Consider the following 22,598-nt stretch of genomic DNA (forward strand, 5'->3'; position numbering starts at 1 on the left):
TCGGCCACAACAACCCCATGCAGCGCTACAGGCTTGGGGAAGAGTGGCTGGAAAGCTGCCTGGCGGAAAAGGGCCTGGGGGTGTTGGTTGACAGCCGGCTGAACATGAGCCGGCAGTGTGCCCAGGCGGCTAAGAAGGCCAACGGCATCCTGGCCTGTATCAGAAATAGTGTGGCCAGCAGGAGTAGGGAAGTGATTGTGCCCCTGTACTCGGCACTGGTGAGGCCGCACCTCGAATACTGTGTTCAGTTTTGGGCCCCTCACTACAGGAAGGACGTTGAGATGTTGGAGCGTGTCCAGAGAAGGGCAACGAGGCTGGTGAGGGGTCTGGAGCACAAGTCTTCTGAGGAGCGGCTGAGGGAACTGGGGTTGTTTAGCCTGGAGAAAAGGAGGCTCAGGGGAGATCCCATCGCGCTCTCTACAACTACCTGAAAGGAGGTTGTATGTTGGTCTCTTCTCCCAAGTAACTGGCGAAAGGACGAGAGGAAATGGCCTCAAGTTGTGCCAGGGGAGGTTTAGATTGGACATGAGGAAAAATTTCTTTACTGAAAGAGTGGTTAAACATTGGAACAGGCTGCCCAGGGAAGTGGTTGAGTCCCCATCCCTGGACGTATTTAAAAGACGTGTAGATGAGGTGCTTAGGGACATGGTTTAGTGGGCATGGTGGTGTTGGGTTGACAGTTGGACTCGATGCTCTTAGAGGTCTTTTCCAACCTTAATGATTCTATGATTCTATGATTCTATGAAATGGAAAAGAAATACGAAGAGATCACTTAAAAGCTTCCATTAAGATTTTGTTTTTCTTGAAGTGAAGGGGACTTCTAGCTGAAAGAGTATCACTGCAGAAAGCAACGACATGCTTTATAAATGAGTTTTCACAAGCAAATGAAAACCCATAATTTATTTTTTAATTTAAAATTTCTTTGCTTAGAATTTTTCATCTGAAAAATATTTAATTTTGAAGGAAATTTAGAATACTCCCCTAAAACTTTTGGCCAAAATGAAAAGAAACATGGGAGATCACTATTATAATTACATTTTCCATGAGGGAAAAAAACAATAAAAAACCCCTCATGTGCTGACTAGCTTTACTCATAAAGGGTCAGTAAAGATAAAACAGCTTTGTCAGACAACGCAAAAAGTCACTGGTAGAGATGGGGCTTGAACAAAGCTCCTTTAAGTCCTACTGTAGCAAAATAAACTGTTCTGTGCAATCTTTCCAAGAGGTTCCTGTTACTAAAGACATGGTGTTTAAACAGTTCTCTTCCTCCCAGAACAAGCTTCCTCAGTACTTTTGGGAAAAGTCAGGCAGTTTTCAGAGATGGTCTCAGTAGTCCTGATAATTTGTGGATAAACAAAGACTATATGTCCAAGACTGTGACTCTTAATATTTTAAAAAAGTACATATTTAGTGTTGCAAGGACAAGAGCTATGATGTTTAAATAAATAATAAAACCCCTCTAATCTTCTGCATTTCAGTGTTTGCTATTTTATTTGGATTATTGTTCAACAAAGTACAATGGACTGAAGGGTTAATAGTTTAGAATGTCTGCTCACGTAGATAAATCTTTTTCATCTTGACCATCCCATGTATGAATGTTGTTTGAATGAAAACCTTTGTGATAAACCAGGTTAACACTGTGGCCACTGTTCAAAAAGTGACCCCTTTTTTTAATCACCACACATTTTTACAAATTTTGAAGTGGGAATGTGATTGGCAAAGAATGAAGTGACTTTTCTTTATTTATCTAAGGCTAGAGTGTTTTTCTGTGATGATATCTAAAGCTTCAAGAAAGAAATGAAAGAATATTTCAAAAAAGGCCAAGTTAAGGATTACTCCATGCTTGATAATGTATTCCAAAGAGGGAGGTATGGAGGCACTGAATATTGGGTATAACACACCATATAAATGTCAAAGTATTATCAAAGAACTTGCAGTAACTGTGACTAAAAAGATGTGACTTAAAGATTGTAACATAATCTTCTTTCCTTTTTTTTCTTGAAAGAAATAATTGGGGAAGCTCATAAAGCAATACATCCATTCCCTTTCCACAAGTCTGCATGTTAGGATGTGCCTGCTTGTATGTTGCAGATCTATTGCTAAAGGCTTAGAGAAAAAGAGGTGGACAGAGAATATAGTGGAAAAAGACCAAGAAATAAAAAATAAGACATTTTGCGCACACTCATGCAAGTGAACCTGAGGAGGGAGAGAAAGAAGTTTTACTGAAAACCATTCCATTTGACTTTGGCTGAAGAACGGCCCTTTGTGATTAACTTTAGCTAGGTCTATATGTTGGTAAAAGACACTAAAAGATTAGTTATACCACTTTGTGTTCTTTTCAATTGACCGGTTTCTTTGGGATTTGGAAGACCTCTGTTCCTTTCTATCTTCAGCAGACAGATGGGCAATGGAAGGAATGCAGAGAATGCATTGCACCTTGGCTCCTGTTACTCCAGCGTACCAGTCTCAAAGGTAGACTGGAAGGATGGAAGGATGCAAAGCTTCCAACAAGGCAAGAAATGAAGTGTGGGCTATTGACTTGGGCATATGAAAGAGTCTTTCCCTTCAGGAGCAAGGGAAGATCAGGCAGGGGAACTACAATTTTGAGTTACATAGTCTTTTCTCTGATTTCTTCTGAGGTTGTGCAAAAGCACTAAGCATTTTCCAGAGAGTTCAGTCAAGTCACAGGACAATCTATACATGTAAATTCTAATATCTCTAGTCAACTTCATTACTTGTTTCGTTTCTAATTCCATTCCTTCTTTTTTTAAAGGTGACATGACTGGGGGCCCTGTTACTCAAGTTGTCTGATTACAATGTTTTGTCTATTGTTTTGTGCCTCTCTTTTATTTCATATTCTGTTTACTTTTTTCCTGCTTCACCTTGAGTGGATGTTTCTACTAAATTATCCACAATAATTCCCATGAGAGTCTTTTTCTCGAAAATTTCCCCAAGTGCAAAGCACATCAGCATAAGCTCATACTTGTCACTGACAGATCATCTAGATGCAACAACCAATATCAAACAGACGGAAAATATGAGAAGCATGATTTTTTTCAGGACATGCATCCTCAGTAAAGGGCAAATCAACTTCAGTGTACAAAAATGTACTTACCAAAGAACTGTTGTATTATTTCCCAGTAAGGAAATAGCAAAGATTCATGTTTCGTGCCTTTTCACATGAATTTGGTCTCATCCAATTTTTCTGCATGCCATCTTATGCATATGTGATGCTTTGTAAATTGACATTCAAGCAGAAGAAAGGGGAAAGATTGAGAATGCCCTTAACCTAGGTTTTATGAAATCTCATCAGTTAAGAGGGAACAGACAATACAGTAAGACTTCTTAATAACCTGAGGCTGTCCAACATGCATTAGCTGAGTTAATTTGAATGGATTTAACTCCCCCTTCCTTTTCTCACTTCCTGAGACCTCAACAGCTTATTTCAGCTGAATACAAATGAGGAAAATATGAGTGAAGCTTCTTTGCTGTAGCAGTGAGTTTTCTAGTTTAAAGTACTTTACACTAGTAAGAATCTGAGGATATAGTATTTGACAGTAATCTATCATTATATGCATCGGGCATCCTGCCTCCACCAGTGGCTGTTACTTGGTATTTCAGAGGAAGGTGATTTACTTCCCTGTATGAATAATACTGTCCTTCAGTTTGGAAAATGTTCCATTCTAAGCATTTCTTCCTATTGCTCCAGCTAGAACTGGTCCCGATTTATGAGCTTTTAACAAGCATGTTGAGCTCTGATCTGAGTCACATTCATGCCAGTCCATAAACTTTGATGAAATTGATCCTTATTTGCACTGGCTTATTATCTATTTTTTTTTATAAAGGCATTGTGAACTTTGCTAAATTTGTTAAATTACCTCCTGCATTTTCAGACAGCCATTCTACCCATCCTGAAGGACTTCTTCAGTACTAAACTACAAAGGCTTATGTTATGTCAAGTGAAACACGCTTTTTGCTTGTTTCATGATTATCCTCTTTTAAACCTGAAGTGATCTCTTGTTCTGCTGGAGGAACAGGATTAAAAGAGGATGACAGGACAGGTTTACCAATGCCCTTCATAAGGATTTCATATGCCTTGACAACAGATCTTTAAACTCTATTACTTCTAATAGGATTATTTCTGGTCTCAATAGCAGCAAAGCAGGGGCTTATCTAATTAGATAAAAGGACATTCAAGACTTTATGAAAGCTGTTTTTCTTTAATAACAACTAATGCTGGCATATTGTACATGGAAGAGAGAGGAAGGATAGCCTAGTAGATAAACATGCTAGACTACTGCCCAGGTGACCTCAGTTTTATTCCTGCCTTGTTAGTGACCAGTTTGGTACTCTTTGGTGTGTCACTTTGCCTTTCTTTATCTCTTTCCCAACCTGCAGCATAAGAATCCGTATTATTTTTTAATTTGCTTTGAAATGCATGAATCAAAAGTGACTACTGAGAGCATTATTGTATGTCTAATTGTGATGATGCAACAATTTTCTAAAAGCACTATTTTATAATTCAGGGATTATGGGGAATTTAACTGTCATCACTGAATGGCTTTGTTTAGGTTAGGAATTGCTGCATAATCATTTTATTTAGGATTTTGGGGTGTGGTGAGGAATCCCATCTGGTTTTTGTTTGCTAGATGAAAGAAGAAATTATAATTTTCACAATAGTTTTTGTTGTACTTGGAAAGATAACTTAAAATGCCAAAGGAAATATATGGTAAAAGGTCAGTAAAAGGAGTTTTGCAGCTGTGTAATATGTGTATTATCTTAGCTTCAAGTGCTGAGAGTACATTATACTGTATTTATGGCCCAATGCTAAAGGTTTCAAGCTGAATTTCACAGGATCTGTAGGAACTCAGCAGCTCTGAAGACCATGTTACTTTTGAAAAGTTAACAACTGGCTGCCTTGGGAACAAAAGCTGTGTGTTTAAAATGCCACCTTCCCTTGTGTATATGTCCACATCATAACCTTAATGCAATATTACTGCACCAGTCTTCTTGATGCACTTTATAGTTTGATCTGGAAAGCTTGCTTCTAGATTGAGAATGCCATGCTGTGACTCCTTACCTACAGAGTTTTTGCTCTTTCTCCTAGAATTGACTGAAGTGGGTAAGAAAGGAATAAAGATGACAGGTACTAATTAATTAGGGCAGGTTTATTAGAGAGAAACTTGTTCACAGTGTATTGGTTAGATGTTCACAAATCATAATGAATAGCTTAAGACATCACTGTCTTTTAACTTGGGGTAGGTTTTAAGCAGTTATTTAGGTGTTAAACAGAACACCGTGTTATCAGTTGTAGATTAATCTAGTCACCTGAGAAGGTCATTCATGGTTTTGGAGCAAGTCACCCTACCTATGGCCTTTCAAAATGTTACTGAACTATGATCTCTGCTTATTCATAGGACTGCAGTGTTAATGAATGCCCACGTAACAGGAAAGCAGTGAAATAAAAAACAATGTGGAAACCCCCTACAACTTCCAAAAATCCCTCTTTTAGAAACCAAAGACCACTTTGAAATGTAAATACTTAACATTTGGCTTAAGGAGTTTCAGGCACAACTTTTTATTAACCATAATGGGTCTTGGTTTTCTGACTTTGAATTTATAAAGCTATAAACCTGAAAGTTTCATCACAATACTTCCTAACTATAGGGAGATCCAGAAGGACAAATCAATTAAGCAATGACAACTTTCTGGAAGCTGAATAGTGGAGAGGAAGAGGCAACAAAATAGATGAGCTTCCTTCTGCTTGGTCACTGCTCTAGCCAACTGAAAGATGATCAAAACCTGCATTGTTCTTGATCAAAACTTGCAGGTTCTTCAGAAGGAGATTGAAGACCCAAGTAAAATTCTAATGAGATGAATGACCTAATTTCACCATGGGAAAAGCAAACAAACACACAAACAAACAAACAAACCCAGAATCCAGTAACAACAAAAAATTTCCCCAGGAAGGCACTGTCTGGCAACTTTGGTTAAAGTCAAAGTTTGTTGCTCTCAAATTCAGTGTAACACCATTTACTTCAGAAGAAATATGCCATTTTGCCCGTCATAAGGATGTGGCGTACTGCTTTCTCTGAAGCTGTGTTATCTTTTGTGAGCATAATAAGTGAAAAAATGAAGTCTTATGTGTTATCATGATAGATGTCATTAGTTTCACACAGCAGCTGCTGAACATTTGATGCATTAGTTGTGCTAACTGTGGGACCGGAGGACATGCTATAGGTTCTTTACACCTTGTAATAAATCTGCTGTCTCCGAGTGAGTTAGCTGTCAGATTTTTTTAGTCATGACAGCAAAGGCCCATTGACTTTAACAAGAACTTAGGGATTTTGTCCATATTAAACTTAGGAGATGCACTGGTTGTCTTGAACTGACTAAGAAACAGTTTTCTTCTTTAAGGTCTTTCCAAAATAAATCCAGCCCTTTCACTCTTCTGCCGATGATACTTGTTTTATATAGAGACAATGATGTTTTTATAGGTCTCCTACATGGAGTTTCTAAAGCAACTATCTGTATCGCTGCCTCTTTTTTTTTTTTTAATTGATGAAAAGACCAAATCTAAACACCTTGTAATTTATTTATCTTTGAGGTAAAATTAAACAGACTTTATTTATGTACGTCTAGCATAAATACCTACTTTACATAGATTTATTGGGATGTAAGAAAGGCAATGAAAGCCATGAACTGTGTTAAACAAAAGTGATTTTGTATCAGTTGATCTAAACTACTGTATTTACTTTTCTTCCCTTACTTTGTTCAACATTTTACGGTTGTTTTAGGTCTGTTAAAGTATAAGCTAGTGGGTCCTGGAGATGAAATTCCTCAATTTAATCACAGATAGTGCAGGGCAAACTTAGGTTGAAGCACAGCTTTCAACTCACTACTTGTTGCTGACATAGTGTTCAATTGCGACTAGATGGGTTGTTTTAATGAAAGGCAGAAGCTCAGTCTTAGAGACCATAAGGCCTTGGAAGTTCATTTTATGACTTTAAGAAAAAGTTTCATCAACGTTAAGGCAGTTTAAACTCCATTGGCTTTTTAGGTTCACTCTTAAAACTCCAATGGTCTGAGATGCTAAAACTATTCTTATGGCCAAACCATTGTTCTGAAAGGACCTAACTTTTAGCTTCAGCTTTATCATGTCACCATCAACCACTGTCTGTTGTTTTTTAAAGATAAATAGAAATTTTATTTCAACAAGGTTGTACATCTGTGTTTTGGAACCCCAGTATTTCTTTGCCACTGCGAGACTTCTTGTTGGCTAACGGAAATAAATGGTAGATTTTATACTGAAACATTTTTACAACTGGAATGGTATTATTTTTCAGAAAAAAAAGTCCTCTTAACATGGAATTTTTTAATTTTTCCTTGAAAAAAATGCAGAAATATAAAATATTTGAACAGATAACTGGCTTGGTCCTCCGACTTTGTTTCAGTTAAAAACACTTTGTGGCTATTCAAAAGAAAGCAGTTTTTACTATGGTAAAAAGTATTTGTTAAGCACCAATGCAAATTTGAGCTAAGAACAAATGTTACAAAAATTGAAATTGATAGTTTTCAGGAGACAAACTAAGCAATTATATAACAAGCACTCTGTGTTGCAAAGGAGTGTTTTCAAGTGGAGAAATGTAGGAGAAAGCTTTCAAATGAAGTGTTTTATTTTGTTGTAATCATCTGTGAAAGAAGACAGCTAAAAATATAGAATCATAGAATCATAGAATCATTAAGGTTGGAAGAGACCTCTAAGATCATTGAGTCCAACTGTCGACCCAACCACCATGCCCACTAAACCATGTCCCTAAGCGCCTCATCTACACGTCTTTTAAATACTTCCAGGGATGGTGACTCAACCACTTCCCTGGGCAGCCTGTTCCAATGTTTAACCAAATATATATAAACCAAACTTATATAAAACAATATAAATGCTTAAAGAATTAAGGGTAATTATGTTATCTTTCCATTGCTGCCTTATAACAGAGTTGAAAAAATGATTTGAATAGAAAAAAGTAGACTCGGCAGGTTGATAATGGAAGAGATACTATTCAAAGGTAAGTGCAGGCAGCAAGAACGTCTTGGGTAAGAATATTGGTGAAGAAATCTGGCTATTTTTGTACCATTTCCAATTTCCACTCCTAGGTAACTGAATTTATAAACAGCTACTATGGTTCCTAGTTTAAGTAGTAGTTTGAAGACAGTGGAAAAGTAAGAAAGAGTGCATGGGGTTTAATTAAGCTCACTGTCTTCTCAGCAAGAGAAGAAATGAAGTTCATATGGCAGTGGGCTTTCCTATCCTAAAGTGAGAACTATTAGTTTCCATTTGTATTACAGTGAAATAACTTTAGGGAAAAAATCTTACCAGAACTTCAAAAAATAGGTTTGTGGAGCAGAAATTGTACCTCTATCATGGAATAAAATATTCCACATTCACAGGCAACCTATATATATATATATACACACATAAAACACAGGTGTTATATAAAGCTTTTGGAAAAGGATATCTGCAAATGTGTTGCATAGCCATAAAATGCAGTCTTCATTTCTAATGTTATAGTATACTGTAAGATAAACACAAAGACACAAAAAAGGACTGCTGAATGAAAGTTTCTTCCTGCAAATATAATACAACTTTGTCAAAGGGAAGAGATGGAGAGGATTGGTTTTCTCAATCTAATAATGCACGAAGGTGTCAGAGTCCTGTGTATGCCAATAGGCCCTGATTGCCCCAACCAGCTTCACCTGACACCCCCCCCCAAACCCAGGTGCTTCATTTAAACTCAGGCTTGGGCACCCAGTCCTTGCCTGAGCTCTGTTGTAGATAAATCTGAGCCCAGCACTCTTTACTGTTCCTGACTTGCTGATGGAAATTCCTGAATTAGCCCTGGATCTGACTTTTCTCCTTGCTTATGTGTGATGATTACTAGACTGCCAATTCACCCTGTTGCCCTTGCTGCTGCTGCTTTGCTAACCATTCTTGGGCACTGTGAGGCCACACCCTTGCTGGAGAGAAGGCTGCCCCACCAGTGTTGTGGCCTCCCTCGGCTCCTGATCTTAACTTGCAGAGCAGCACTGTTCTTGTGCTATGGCACAAGATACCTCTGTCTTCACAGGTATTTCTCTATGGATATTTCAGATCTCTGTGGAGGTATTCTATTATCTCAATTGAAAGTATTTTATAATACTACAGTTCAGTATGCTGCTACTTGTTTTGTATATTACAGGACTCCTTTGAAGTGTGTCCTTGAATGAACATGACATTTAATAGCTCATTAATATCATGCAGATTTGTTGTAAACCCTGTTGTGCTGTAGCTAATATGATACTGATACAGCGTGGCTCAAAGTATCAGCATATAAGTGTTTTATTGAAACAGAGTGCTGGGTGTACTGTCATGAGATTGATATCAAACAGGCCAGGTTCTGCATTCACTCAGTCATGCAGGCATGATGTGTAGGGATGGACAAACTGAAAGACTAAATACTCTAGCTTATTTTTTAAGAAGGTTGTGCAGTGTAGCACTGAAACTGTCCTGAAAAATAAAATTTTAATAAATGGTTAGAAAATGCTTAACTGAAATGGAATATCAAGACCTCAATTTTGAATAACTTAACAAATTAATATAATAACAGGCTTGTTGAAGAGCAATTGCATATGCACCCTTGTTCTGAACACAGTCAGGTTTGTGTGCATATGCTGACTCTTACATATGTAGAATTCTATGGAGAAAGAATGTGGTATGACACTTAAAAACTGATGGTAACTGTTCTCTATACAGCTCTTCTACATGGGTTTCAAGCTGTTGAATTGCTATAGCCTATTTGTTTGGGTTTTTTTTTTTCAAATGTGCTCCAGTACCTTCAAGTTTTTGACATCTCTATTGGAGTTTTTGTATTCTTTCACTTAAGTTTTATCTGACCTGTAGAAGTGATTAAAAAGACAAGAAGATGAATAAATATCAGTGTAGCAACTGGTTTCTCGGTTAAAGATTTGACTTGTTCATGAAAGCACACAGCAATTTTGTTTTATATTTGGTTACTGATTCTTCATTACTCCTTTTAAGCATTCATTTTAGAGGATAGATTACAATAGAAACTGTCAATTACTGCTGTCTGTAAGAAAGGCACTGAAAGGCAAAATGCCATCTAAGAAGTAGTAGAGTCTTAGAATGTCTTACTTGGCTTTACTGTCTTCGTACACCCATTTCTTTATTTCAAGAAATCACTAATCTGCTCAGACTTAAATCTAGGGAGAAGTTACGTTCAAAATAAAAAAAATTGCAGGAATCCTCTGTTAGTTAGTATGCCAAAAGCCTTATTTAGTGGTGTGAGACCCTAGTCTTTAGTGACTACAATGCCTCTCCAGTAGCTATAGGGTCTTCAAGAATTGCAACCTTATTAACTAGATTAATGAAAAGAAAAAAAAAGGCAAAAAAAAAGATAGAAAATGTAAATAAATATTAAATACTCAATTTATTCAGTTAATAATGTAATAGATAAATAAAACATACGTATTGAAGCAGCATGCTCATGTACAGTTATCAGTCTTCCATGTTTGATGTTAGATATTTAATCAGCTAAAATAACACTTGAGGACATCAGAGTAGACTTGGAAAATGGTCCACAAACCCCTTTCTTAACATTATTGTGTTTATTTTGGTACCACCCACAGAGTCTAAGTCACATTAGTACACATTGTCCTCTTTGATATGAATTAGATCCATAAAGGACAAGAGGTTTAACAATGCTGAGTATTCCACTACCTTTCTGTTTCCCTGCTATACCAATGACTCCACTTTTGGCACACAAGAATGTGATCACCAGGCAGGCTATTAAAAATGTGAGTGGCACCATAAAACTGGATTTTTGATATCTAAAAAAGCAGTAGGGACTTAAATACCTCTTGTTTCTAGAGCTCAGCAGCTTCACAGGTAGAGAAAGACCCTATCTCTCAGAGCTTAGAAAGTTAGAGAAAGTGCATGTGCAATTTTTTTTTTTATTTCTGTGTGCTGTACCCAATTTTGAGAGATGTATTCTATTCTTGCGTTGTTCCTTGACTGAATAGATGCTGTATATTTTTTCCAGTGGCTTTGTATACATGAAGATGTAAAGGGTACAGAGGGGAAAACATAAGATTAAATTTTAAAACTTGAAGATTTTTCCCTTTTCTTATCAATATTCTTGGAAAAAATTTCAGTCTTATTAGAATTTCATTGTTTTAAAGGTAACCCTAATCACTGCAGAGTGGTATGTTGGGGTTTCTAATACATGTCTCATACTTTGTGGTTCTTGTAACACAGATGAAAAAAAGGAGGAACACAAAGGAAATATGGAAAGCTGAATTATTCCCACGTCTTCTCCTAGCGTGGAGGTAGTTCAAAACCAAATGATAGGAGAGTTTTTACATTGCCCTGTGCGTAGGGCAATGGCTGGGAAATTTCAAGTTCTAGGTAACTAATTTTGAACTAGACCAGGTTACTGTTTTCATTCACTTTTCTCATTACTAATTCATTTCTCCACCTTTTGTTCCTTAATTTTACTGTTTAGATCATAGTCTTGCATTTGTTTTTCTTACTCTGTGATAGTTCATTCTTATGCATATATGTGAACATAGTTTGTGTGTGCTGGCAACAAATTGTCTCAGCAGGGACAGGCAGAGTTCTGCCTTCTCCTGACACCCAAGCCTGAAAACCATGGTTTCCTGCAAAGACTTAGATTTCCATTCAATGTTGGTGTATTGTCAATCCAAGACTATTCTACTCTGACAAGTAACGATGAATCATTCTTTGTTCTTCTGAGTAGACCATTAACAAAATCAAGGAACAAAGACAGTTTCCTATTTCACATAATTGCTCCCTGAAGTGGTAAATGATTCCCATATACCACTTGTTTTGTGTAACTGTATTGAACTTCAGTAATCAAAGTAACTGGCAAGTGCAGGTCCTTCTTGATCCCCTTATTTTTTTGCTATCCTGCCTTATGTCCTGAAGTACATCTGAGAAGAAGGATGAAGCAAGGCTGAGGTCTTTGAGGAAAAAAGTGACAGAATGTGGGTGAGGCTTTTGGAAATCACACACACATATATACATATATATATATATCAAATAAATAAAGATTCTATCTTGGCTTAGGACACATACATTTTAACAGTTTGACGGTGTTTGGAGCATGTCACATTGTTTTTTGAGGCCCATCTCTATTAACATGACTCCTTGACAAATGCCAGGTTACTAAAATAAATGGAATTATTCAAGAGAAAATGACTGCACTTCCTTGGGGAAGGCTTTCTAGGTACCTGTCAGCTGGTTTGCTTTTACCTGACTACTAGTGATGATACACTAAGAGTGGAGGGAGAGCAGAACAACATTTACATTATTCAGGTTCTAACATCAGAAGGAAGTGATTTTTCTATAGGCTTCAAAGGAAAGAAACACTTTGCCACTCCAGGAGATTTTTCAGACAAGCCCTCCAGTGGCAAGCAAAGCAGGGACAGAAGCAATGCAATACTGTTTGATATTGAGGACATCAGTACAGCATTGACAGCTGTCTGGAAAACCAGAAATAACAGGACATGAAGCCTAGAGGCAGTTGCAAAAAAACTCAAACGAATAAAAAAACCCAACCACACAATACCTCGGAGGAGCTGTGGTGATATTAATATGAGAAGCCGCTCTGTATCTAACATGAGAGAAATGCAGAGGCAGCAATCACTTTCTTGGTTACCAATTAGTTGATTTAATTTCAATAAACCTTTTCATATTTTGTCTCTATTGAATTTTTAGGTGCTTTGTGATAATTTTTGCTCTCTGCATGTGGAGCAAAACAGCAAACAGAAGCTACCTTCCAGAGTAAATAAGACATTGCAGAAAACCCTATGTGCCTCTACCTATTTGTTGACATAGTACCTTTTGCATGCATGTGGAAACAGCCTGTCCATGGTTGTTTCTGTCAACACTTAGCAGCCTGGGACACCTGAAGGAGAAATAAGGCTTAAGAAGTACAATGTGCTTATAGCTGCTCCTACAGCAATTCTTGAAAGTACACCTAGCTTGTAGACCTCCATAAATTATGGATGATCATACTACAGCGGTTAATTGCGACTTCATTAAAATTTGCAATAGAATTAAAGGGTATAAAATAATATATAAATGCTGATATGAGTATTAATGATTTTTTTGTTGGTTTGTTTATGACTGTTTATTTTAGGCAGCACTGTATCCAAAGAAAAGCAAAGGAATGAGTATTAAATTATAATTTTATCAATTTAGTTTGTGGTAAAACTTAATTTTTTTGGAAAACAGCCAGAGAGAACAAGATGATGTGGAGGACCACCAATTATGTCCTGAGTGAAAAATACTTTTTGATGAGGCATTTTAATACGAGATTTAAAAAGCTTATTCTGTATTTCCTGTGTTGGAGAGCTCATTTAACTCTGTCCTAAGCTCAAGTGACTGTAGAAAAAAAAAAAAAAATACAGCAGAAAACTTAAATGTAACTTCTCATTGACATATCTGGGGTGGTTTGCTAACTGTCAATGGATGAGCAGAGGTAGCTAAAGTATGGCTATATCTCTATCATTGGAACCAGTCCAACTTGATGAACTGGTCAGAAGATTAATAACAGATGTGAATTTAGGTCTGTGGTAATCAGGAAATAATTACCTTGCATTAAGAATAAACTACTTTGATAAGCATATTAAAACAATGTTCTAGGCAAATGAGGAAGGCTTGTTGTTTTTTTTTTAATACTGTTTAGTAATTAGAACTTTTTAAAATTATTATTATTAAGATATGGTGCAAATTGTATCCTGGCCTAATCCCCAAGTTTCACTGTAGTTACGTCTGCTTGCAGTATTTGGCCAATGATCTATTTCAGTCCTTTCACTGAAGAAGTCAAAGTATGGGATTGTTTAATTCAAGGGCTAGCTGTAGCCTTTGATACATGAAGTAGAGCTCCAACAGGTTAAAACTGTTCTGCTTTCCTTAGCATGTAGTTTAGGGAAGAAAAGGAGAAGGTGGGTAAAGGAAAGGTTATTGGCCAAAGGGATGCGATTTTTTTGGGCCGTGTCTGGCCATTGTACAACTAGTGCTGGTGCCAGGCAAAACTGTTGATGGTAAACAGGGAAGTAAAAAACAGATCAAGCAGAGCTTTGACTACTTCATTGTTGCCTTCAGCACCCTCTGATCTTTCTAACAATATGCTCCTCACTCAGCAAAATACGTCAAAGCATTAATAATTACATTACTGTTCTTCCATATCATCTCAAAAAGGAAGAGACAGACAAGCCATTAGGGGTTATGACTATAAAAGAGCTACTCCTGAAAGATGTGGGTTTTTTTCTAAGGTTTAGGTGGTGACACTCTTTGGTCATTTGTATCCTTCTGCCTCCAACTGTAACTACTTGAATAGGTCAGGCTGTACAACTGGTGTTAATAAAGCTTACACCACACACAGTTCACTTAATAGCTGCAAGCACATTGAGGTTCCTTGCTGAAAAGTTAGAACTGCATCCATCCAATCAGACTGGCATGTGTGCAACTTTCTTCTGGTGAGCAATCCCACAGAAGGGGATGGGACAACTCTGGTGTTTATGTTTGTGCATCTGCTCAAATGCTTTGATAGTTTGAAGATAAAGTATGAAATATTTTTACAGGATCCAATGTGAATTAGGGAAGCAATGCAAGGATAGTGAAAGACTGATGAAAGTGACAGGAAGAAATATGCTGAAATAAAGACTATGAATTATCTTGAGATACCATAAACTAGATTGGGGTGAGATTCTCTTTAGGCACGTGTGAAAGAAACCACTCAAAGCCAAATACATATCACCTGTACAGACAAAAAAAAGAGATAGGTGGCTTTATAGAAACTCAAATCTGATCTTGGGTTAAAAAGCAAAGCCTTTGTTGCTATTATGAGCAGCCTGATTCAATTCATTGACTTGATGAAAGTTTCAGTCACGCACTAAGATTTTGGGGGATGGAAGTCACTACCCACCCAAGGATTATATTAGGTAGAGAAAAACATTTTTTTTTTCTTGTACTCAAATAATTGGCCCTGTGATACAGGATACAAAAGTCTTTGTATCCAGTAGCCAATTGGTGTAGGTCAGCTGAGGTTTCTGCCATCATTTTTCCTTAGTGTCATTGTTTCTTTAACTCTGTATTTCTGTAAAGTGGTTTTCTTATTTCATTCATTAGCATATTCTTTGGGTTGTTTCCTCCTTGTGATCTTTATCCTATTGCTGTGTATGAATGTGTATGTGTATTTGCTGTGTTTGGTAGCTTTTTGCTCCCTGCTGGGACACATAATTGTTACTTGGCAGATGAATGCTGGCATACAGCATCATTTCTCTGAACTTTTCAGGAGCTCAGTTAGCATACGGCAGTGGTACAGGGGGTTCCACTCTAGCAAACCCCCTGAGCCACTCTTCACCCATGTGCAAATTTGCAAGGAGCTTGGCATAATTACAGTTTTGCATAATTATAAATCATTTTTGTTTATGGAGGATTAATTCAAGAGATGCTATTACTGTATGCAAGGGGTAACCTTTTCCAATGGAAAGGAAACAAATGTTTATGAAGGTATGTTGTATGGATTCGGTAAATATTTGCCAGAAGATGAATATGTATAATTCCCAATGTGCAGTGCAGAGAATATTCAGAGATAGTAATCAGTCTTGGTGACAGGATAGGACTAACGACATTTCACTTGCTATGAGCTCTAAAGGCAAACCCCATTCCCAGAAGGATCTGCTGCTGAAAATAGAGAGATTATATAAAGAGCATGAGCAAGATCTTGGTGCAAAGTGGCACAGCTCCATTAGTTGATTGAATCTTAGTAAGCTTCCCTCTTCATCTGTATGATTTGGAGAATAATCCTTTCTTCTTGCATTTTTGTTACATAGTTTGTGCTGTAATTAATGGTCAGATGGGATATGAGGGAATTCATAGTAGGGCCTGATTCTTTTCTCTTTACACTATTGTTAAATCAGGAATTGAAATCAATGCACTGTAGGCTGACTGTTTTCATCTGTGCTGATGGCAGTCTGTAAAAGACTTTACTTTTTTGTGATGCCAATAGCTCTCCAATGAGCTAAATATTAAATTAATATTGTTCTCTGCATCTTAAATTGGTTCATCTTGATATGCTGTCAATCACTTCATTCAGCCTCTACAGTATTTTTTTCTGCCTTCCTAAGGAAACAGAGTTTAAGACACCACATGGAAGGAATGTATTTCTGTATTTGTACATATGATTCTCTCAGCCTCACACAGTTAAATCTGGAACCTCTTAGTCTGTTTCAATTTGGTCAGACACAGGGTTGTCAATCCCAGAATACTATTTTCCTATACCTCTCATAAAAATGTGTCTGTAGAAGGGGAAGAGAGCTTGTTAATGCTTGCAGTAAGACAAAAGCTTCAGCATGACCTCAGCCTCTATTAGACAATAAAGAATCAGTGCAGGGCTGGGAAAAAGAAGAAAATAGAGTAAATACCTCAACTGTTGGATAAACACTGGTCAGAGTTCACTGCATGGTCATTTTTTCCCTTTATGGATTTTTGGGTGTATAATAAGGTGAATGCTGGAACTCTTTCTGTAGTAAGATCATGTTTCTCTCACACATATTCTGTAATATCTGGTAACAACTTTGTTCATAGTGCAGCTTTGGTATGGTTGATGAACCGCAAAACCAAGCCGTTAGGAAACCAGGCTTCAATTTCCAGTGGGGTAATACACTGCGCACAGAGGCAAGAATTAGACAACTTTCATTGTATGCATACACAGAGCCTTACTCAAGTCCAGTCATCCGTAGTAATCTAATTGTGAATAATATTCTGGTTACTGTCTGGTCGCTAAGAGATGTCATGATAGTAAATGGGTTTTCTTAGGCAGTTCTTATGTTTTGACTCTCTAAACATGATCTTGTATTATCATGTCAATGCAGATATATAGACAACTAGATATAAAACATACAAAAGGTTTTTTAAAGACATTATGATCTCTCAGGTAAGAAAGAATGATTACCTGTTTTCATGCAGTTTTGTGGCCAAATAGAAGGTTAAGATACATACGAAAGTCAACATTAATGCTAGATTTCTCGGTGAAGATCTAGAAAGTAGAGATTATTAGAACTGAAAATCTGTGTGAAATATTTGCTGTTGGACATTTTTCAGAACAAAAATATTTTGTAAGTTCACTGTAGAATTTCCAAGTTACTTCTTTCGGAAAAAAAAAAGAGCGAAAAAAAAAATCATCTGCAACTTCTTTGAGACTAATGTCACCTTGCCTGTGGTTAGCTTTCTTGCTGAATTTGCTCTCTTCCAATCATCCCTTCGGGACTTGCAAAAAAAAAAAAAAACCAAAAAAAAAAAAAAAAACCCAAAACTCCCCCCCAAAAACCCAACAACCAACAAAATAAAACACACACAAAAAAACCCAAACAAAAAACCCCCAACTTGAGCAAGGTTGTATATAAAACAAACTCTTTCTGTGGTTTGGCACAAACTGTTTTTGATGTTTTGACCTCTTCAAAATTTTGAAAAACAACTTGCCCCTAAACATGACTTTCTTATTTACTGGAATTGCTGATTAACTGAAAAATCAGTCCATGTGACTTGGATTAACTCAATAAGACCTGGCAGATAGAAGAAAAATGTGGGAGGAACTGTGATTTAGTAGCTCTGTTTTTTGCTTCTTTACTGCCTGGTCTCAATGAATAGATGGGGTACCAAGACATACTCAGACTTCTTTAACAGACTGTAAGATCTTGGAATAATATAAATGTCAGCTATACTGCATTCTCCTGGTTGGATTGTTATGGTCTGGTCACTCTTTCTTTTTTTTTTTTTGTTTCATTTTTGACCTTTTCAAATAAACCATGTCATATCCTAGTGATTTTGCTGGAGACTTGAAATCTGTAGAGGCTTTAATCAACTTTGCCAGTTCCAGCATGCAGATAGAGGATGACTGAGAAAGTCAGTGACCTTATCCAAGCTCTGCAGGTGAAACACTGGAGAAAAAGATCCCATCTACCCTGATGTTTTTCTGACACGTTCCACTGAACCAGTCTTAATATAGGTGCACTATCAGAAGTTTTAATTACTCACACAGTGAGTGGTTTCAATAGCCTCATAGAGAGGGCATTTCCTCCCTTCCTTCCTCCTGTGTGTGATTAACTCTTAACTCTTTCAGAGGCAGTGGCATGGGACAGAAGATGTCAACCCAGAGGGGTTTTGAAGGTTAATTTTCAATTATAGATAAACTTTGTTAAAAGAAAAGAAAGAACAAAAATTGAAAATAGCAGTTTAGACAAAGGAATCTCTTTTGCATCAAAGTGTTTGCATTCGGAAACTTTTTTGACTGAAACAGAACAGTTTAACTTAAATTCAGGCAGTCCTGTGAAGTCATAAAGGCACACAGTAGTGCTGGGAGAAGCATTTGATGTATTAAAAGAAAATGTCATAGGCCAAGAGGAGATGGTCTACTCTATGCTTTCTACACCCCTGCTGATTACCGTTTACTGTGGCTGTGGTGAGAATTAAAATATTACATACTATTTGCACTGAAGTTAGTGCCTGGGCATTCACTTTCGCTGTCAGGAAAGAGTATGTTGACTGAAATAATTTCAGACTGCAAGTCCTATGAAATGCATTAAAGCTGACCTGAGTTGTCATGTGTTACACAAAAAATGGATTGAGAGTTTTGAATATGAAAAGGTCATGCAAAAGGAAACCTTTTAATGCTTCTGATCATTTGACAGAATCACTCAGTAAAGCTATGTAAACATTTCTTAGATGAAATATTAAATATACTCTAATATTTCTCAAGTATTGCTTAAGAGCATAATGATTAATGGTAGAAAAGACAGTTTGAACTTGCTGAAAGAGAAGTAGAAAACAACCTCTAAACCATTTTAAAGATATTAGTGTCTTCTAAGTTTGTGAACATGTCAAAGGTGTTGGGTCTTTCTGACATCAAAAGACAGCCATGTTAAACATGGCAAATACTTGAATGACATCACAAATAGGAAATAGGAGCAAAGGAGTTATTAGAGAAAGTATTTCCTTATGTTTATTTCATTTTGTTTTAATATAAGTGTTCCATCTTTCCTTTCTATAGTTCCATATTTCCTCTGCATTTTCCTATGCAGAGTTGTCCTCTATAGCTTGAGAAGAAAATAAAAAAGATGACCCAGGGTAAAGTTTTAGAAGATCCCAAGACATTTGTCTCAATGATAACGGGTTAACTCCTAGGTTATCATATAGGTAGTTACACTTTGCCTCCCTAATTGTTCCTTAGGTTTGAATTATACGGGATATTCTTCACTGATCTGTTGGACCTTGAAGCATCTTTAAGGGAAACGTTCTGCTACCTGCAGAATTACCTGTACAGATGCTTAGAAGAGCAGCATTTAACTTTCTGCTTTACAAGTGCTTTATCATGGAAAAATATTATACCAGAAGCAAGAGCACAGCAGATGCTGAGCATGTCAGGTTGGGAAGGGGAAGAAACAGATTGGGGCAGGTCTTCCACAGGTATGTTAAAGTTTGGTTTTCAGTATGTGCAAAGCAGACAGCTGTGGAACTGAGGCTGTGGGTGCCTCTGAACACAGTAACCCATCTATTTGCCATTCCTTGGGAGTTATGGACAGAAAAGCAGAACACTGAATCAAATGGTTGTATTTTGCTGACATTTTTCCCGCTTTGGAAGAGAAACTGCTCTGGACTTCCAGTGTATAACGTGACTAGGTTGTAAGACAGGTGAAAAGTCAGAGTGAAGACTGAGAGCGGGTGGTGCCAACCTATGAATGAATCTACATCCTCATGTATCATCCTGAATACCTGTGAGAGGTATAAACTATTTCCAACTCAGTATGGAATGTCTTACTTAGTCCTCTGATTTTTATCTTTTTTTTTCCTGACTGCCAGTGCACTGTGAAACCCACTGGAAAAGTGTGTCTTACCTTCTTTTATACTTTTTCTTAAAAAAAGTTTGCACCCTCAGTAAGTTTGCAGATGACACAAAGTTGGGCGGCAGTGTTGATCTGCTCGAGGGTAGGAAGGCTCTGCAGAGGGACCTGGACAGGCTGGATCGATGGGCCGAGGCCAACTGTATGAGATTCAACAAGGCCAAGTGCCGGGTCCTGCACTTTGGCCACAACAACCCCATGCAGCGCTACAGGCTTGGGGAAGAGTGGCTGGAAAGCTGCCTGGCGGAAAAGGGCCTGGGGGGGTTGGTCGACAGCCGGCTGAACATGAGCCGGCAGTGTGCCCAGGCGGCTAAGAAGGCCAACGGCATCCTGGCCTGTATCAGAAATAGTGTGGCCAGCAGGAGTAGGGAAGTGATCGTGCCCCTCTACTCGGCACTGGTGAGGCCGCACCTCGAATACTGTGTTCAGTTTTGGGCCCCTCACTACAAGAAGGACATTGAGGTGCTGGAGCGTGTCCAGAGAAGGGCAACGAGGCTGGTGAGGGGTCTGGAGAACAAGTCTTCTGAGGAGCGGCTGAGGGAACTGGGGTTGTTTAGCCTGGAGAAAAGGAAGCTGAGGGGAGACCTCATCGCTCTCTACAACTACCTGAAAGGAGATTGTAGCGAGGTGGGTGTTGGTCTCTTCTCCCAAGTAACTGGCAAAAGGATGAGAGGAAATGGCCTCAAGTTGTGCCAGGGGAGGTTTAGATTGGACATGAGGAAAAATTTCTTTACTGAAAGAGTAGTTAAACATTGGAACAGGCTGCCCAGGGAAGTGGTTGAGTCCCCATCCCTGGAAGTATTTAAAAGATGGGTAGATGAGGTGCTTAGGGACATGGTTTAGTGGGCATGGTGGTGTTGGGTTGACGGTTGGACTGGATGATCTTAGAGGTCTCTTCCAACCTTAATGATTCTATGATTCTAAAAAAAAAAAAAATCACAAAAACCCTGGCAACCTGCCACTTTACAGTGAGTCTAAAGGTTCCCTGGCTGTAGCGTTCTTGAAGGATTATTACTGACAACTCTGAACCAGTTTATAACTATGTTCTATTCTTAATGTAACAAGCTATAACTTTCAAGTAGAGTACTTGGAAGGAGGGACAGGGGAAGTGTTTATACACTTCATTCAAGTTGCCTAATATCTCTGGGGAAAAAAAATTACTATTTTTAATCAGTGCTTTACAGGTGTTGCTTTTCTTTCCAAGGCTCTTACAAGAATTAGTTACAACTACGCTGCTAATTTGTATGTGTCAGTCTGATGACAGAAATGGATTTTTTTTCCTATTTCTTCCTTTTTAAAATGATAAGTTATGCCTAAATTACTTCCCCCTCAAGTCCAAAATTCTACTTCCAACATTACTCCCTTTAAAAAAACCCTTTGCTTTTCCCAGGACTTCTTACACAATCAGTGGACAGTTGGTCTGTGGCTGGGTACCACCTGCTTTGGTGACACTGAGACAAGGGATTGCAAATAGCATTTCACAGTTAAAGCAGTAGAAGACTGTCCTTCCTCAACTGTCCTGCCACTGTGAAGGTTGCTTAAATAAAAATATTTTTTATTCAGGGTTTTCCTGTGGCACATTATGAAGTTTCTGGGAGTCCAAATAGAGATTTAGAGCTGAACTGTCAGAAATACACCCCAAAATCAATAGTACTTTCCACGTATAAAGTGACATCTATTGTTGTGTATGCCAGAAAATGAGGTTCAAAACATATCAGGTACCTGTGATTACACTTTTTACCTTGATCTTGGGTCTTCATGCATAAAATGTAACTGGTGGTTATGCTGACACCTGCCTACGGGTGTCATCCAAAACCCTTTGGATCATCCCTAACTCATTTCAGTTCAAATTCTGGGAGCCCAAATATTAGGCTATTATTACCTTTGAGTTGGTGGTGTCATCTGGGAAAGCTCTGGAATATACACTGGAGGCATGTCTACTCAATTTTGCAATTTGAGCAGACAGTGATATAAGTCACAGCTGAAAGGCAGTCTGAGAAGGCTGTTTCTGAGCCTCCACCTGGAGAATGAAAAAAGAGCAGGAAGGGAAAAAAACAAGTAATTTTTTTTTTTTTTTTGCTATCAGCTGTGAGGGTTTCTTTCCCCAGCTCTGGTTTCAGACATCTATTTAGTTGATGTAGGATCTGGGAACAGAGAGGAGAAGAAAGTCGTAATCAAACTGAGGTCATCATCAGATATGTGTATATGTGTCATCAATGAATCATTACACTGGCCAAGCCAAGGCCAGGATACAAGTCCAGGCTTCATGCAGAGTAGGAACATACACAAAGACACACCCTCATACTATCTTCCAGAGTTGCTGGAGATCAGCTAAAACTTATGAATATTCTAGGGAGCACTAGAAAGAAATCCATGAAGAGATTAAAAATTCTGTCATCAGAGCAGGGTGTTAATAGTACACTGTAAATAGAACTCAAGGTTGCACACTGATAAAATATATTTAGGGATAATAGCTCTGTTTTATGTGTCGAGAGAGGCAAGTGTTTGTGAAAGAAGAAACAGAATGTGAACCCTTGGAATAGGCTTGGTATATCACATAGGCAAAACAGCAAAAAAAAAAAGTGCAAATTGCTTTAATTCAGGGACTCTATCAG

Source organism: Pygoscelis adeliae, unplaced genomic scaffold, assembly GCF_000699105.1.
Source record: "Pygoscelis adeliae isolate BGI_AS28 unplaced genomic scaffold, ASM69910v1 Scaffold71, whole genome shotgun sequence".
Taxonomy (NCBI): domain Eukaryota; kingdom Metazoa; phylum Chordata; class Aves; order Sphenisciformes; family Spheniscidae; genus Pygoscelis; species Pygoscelis adeliae.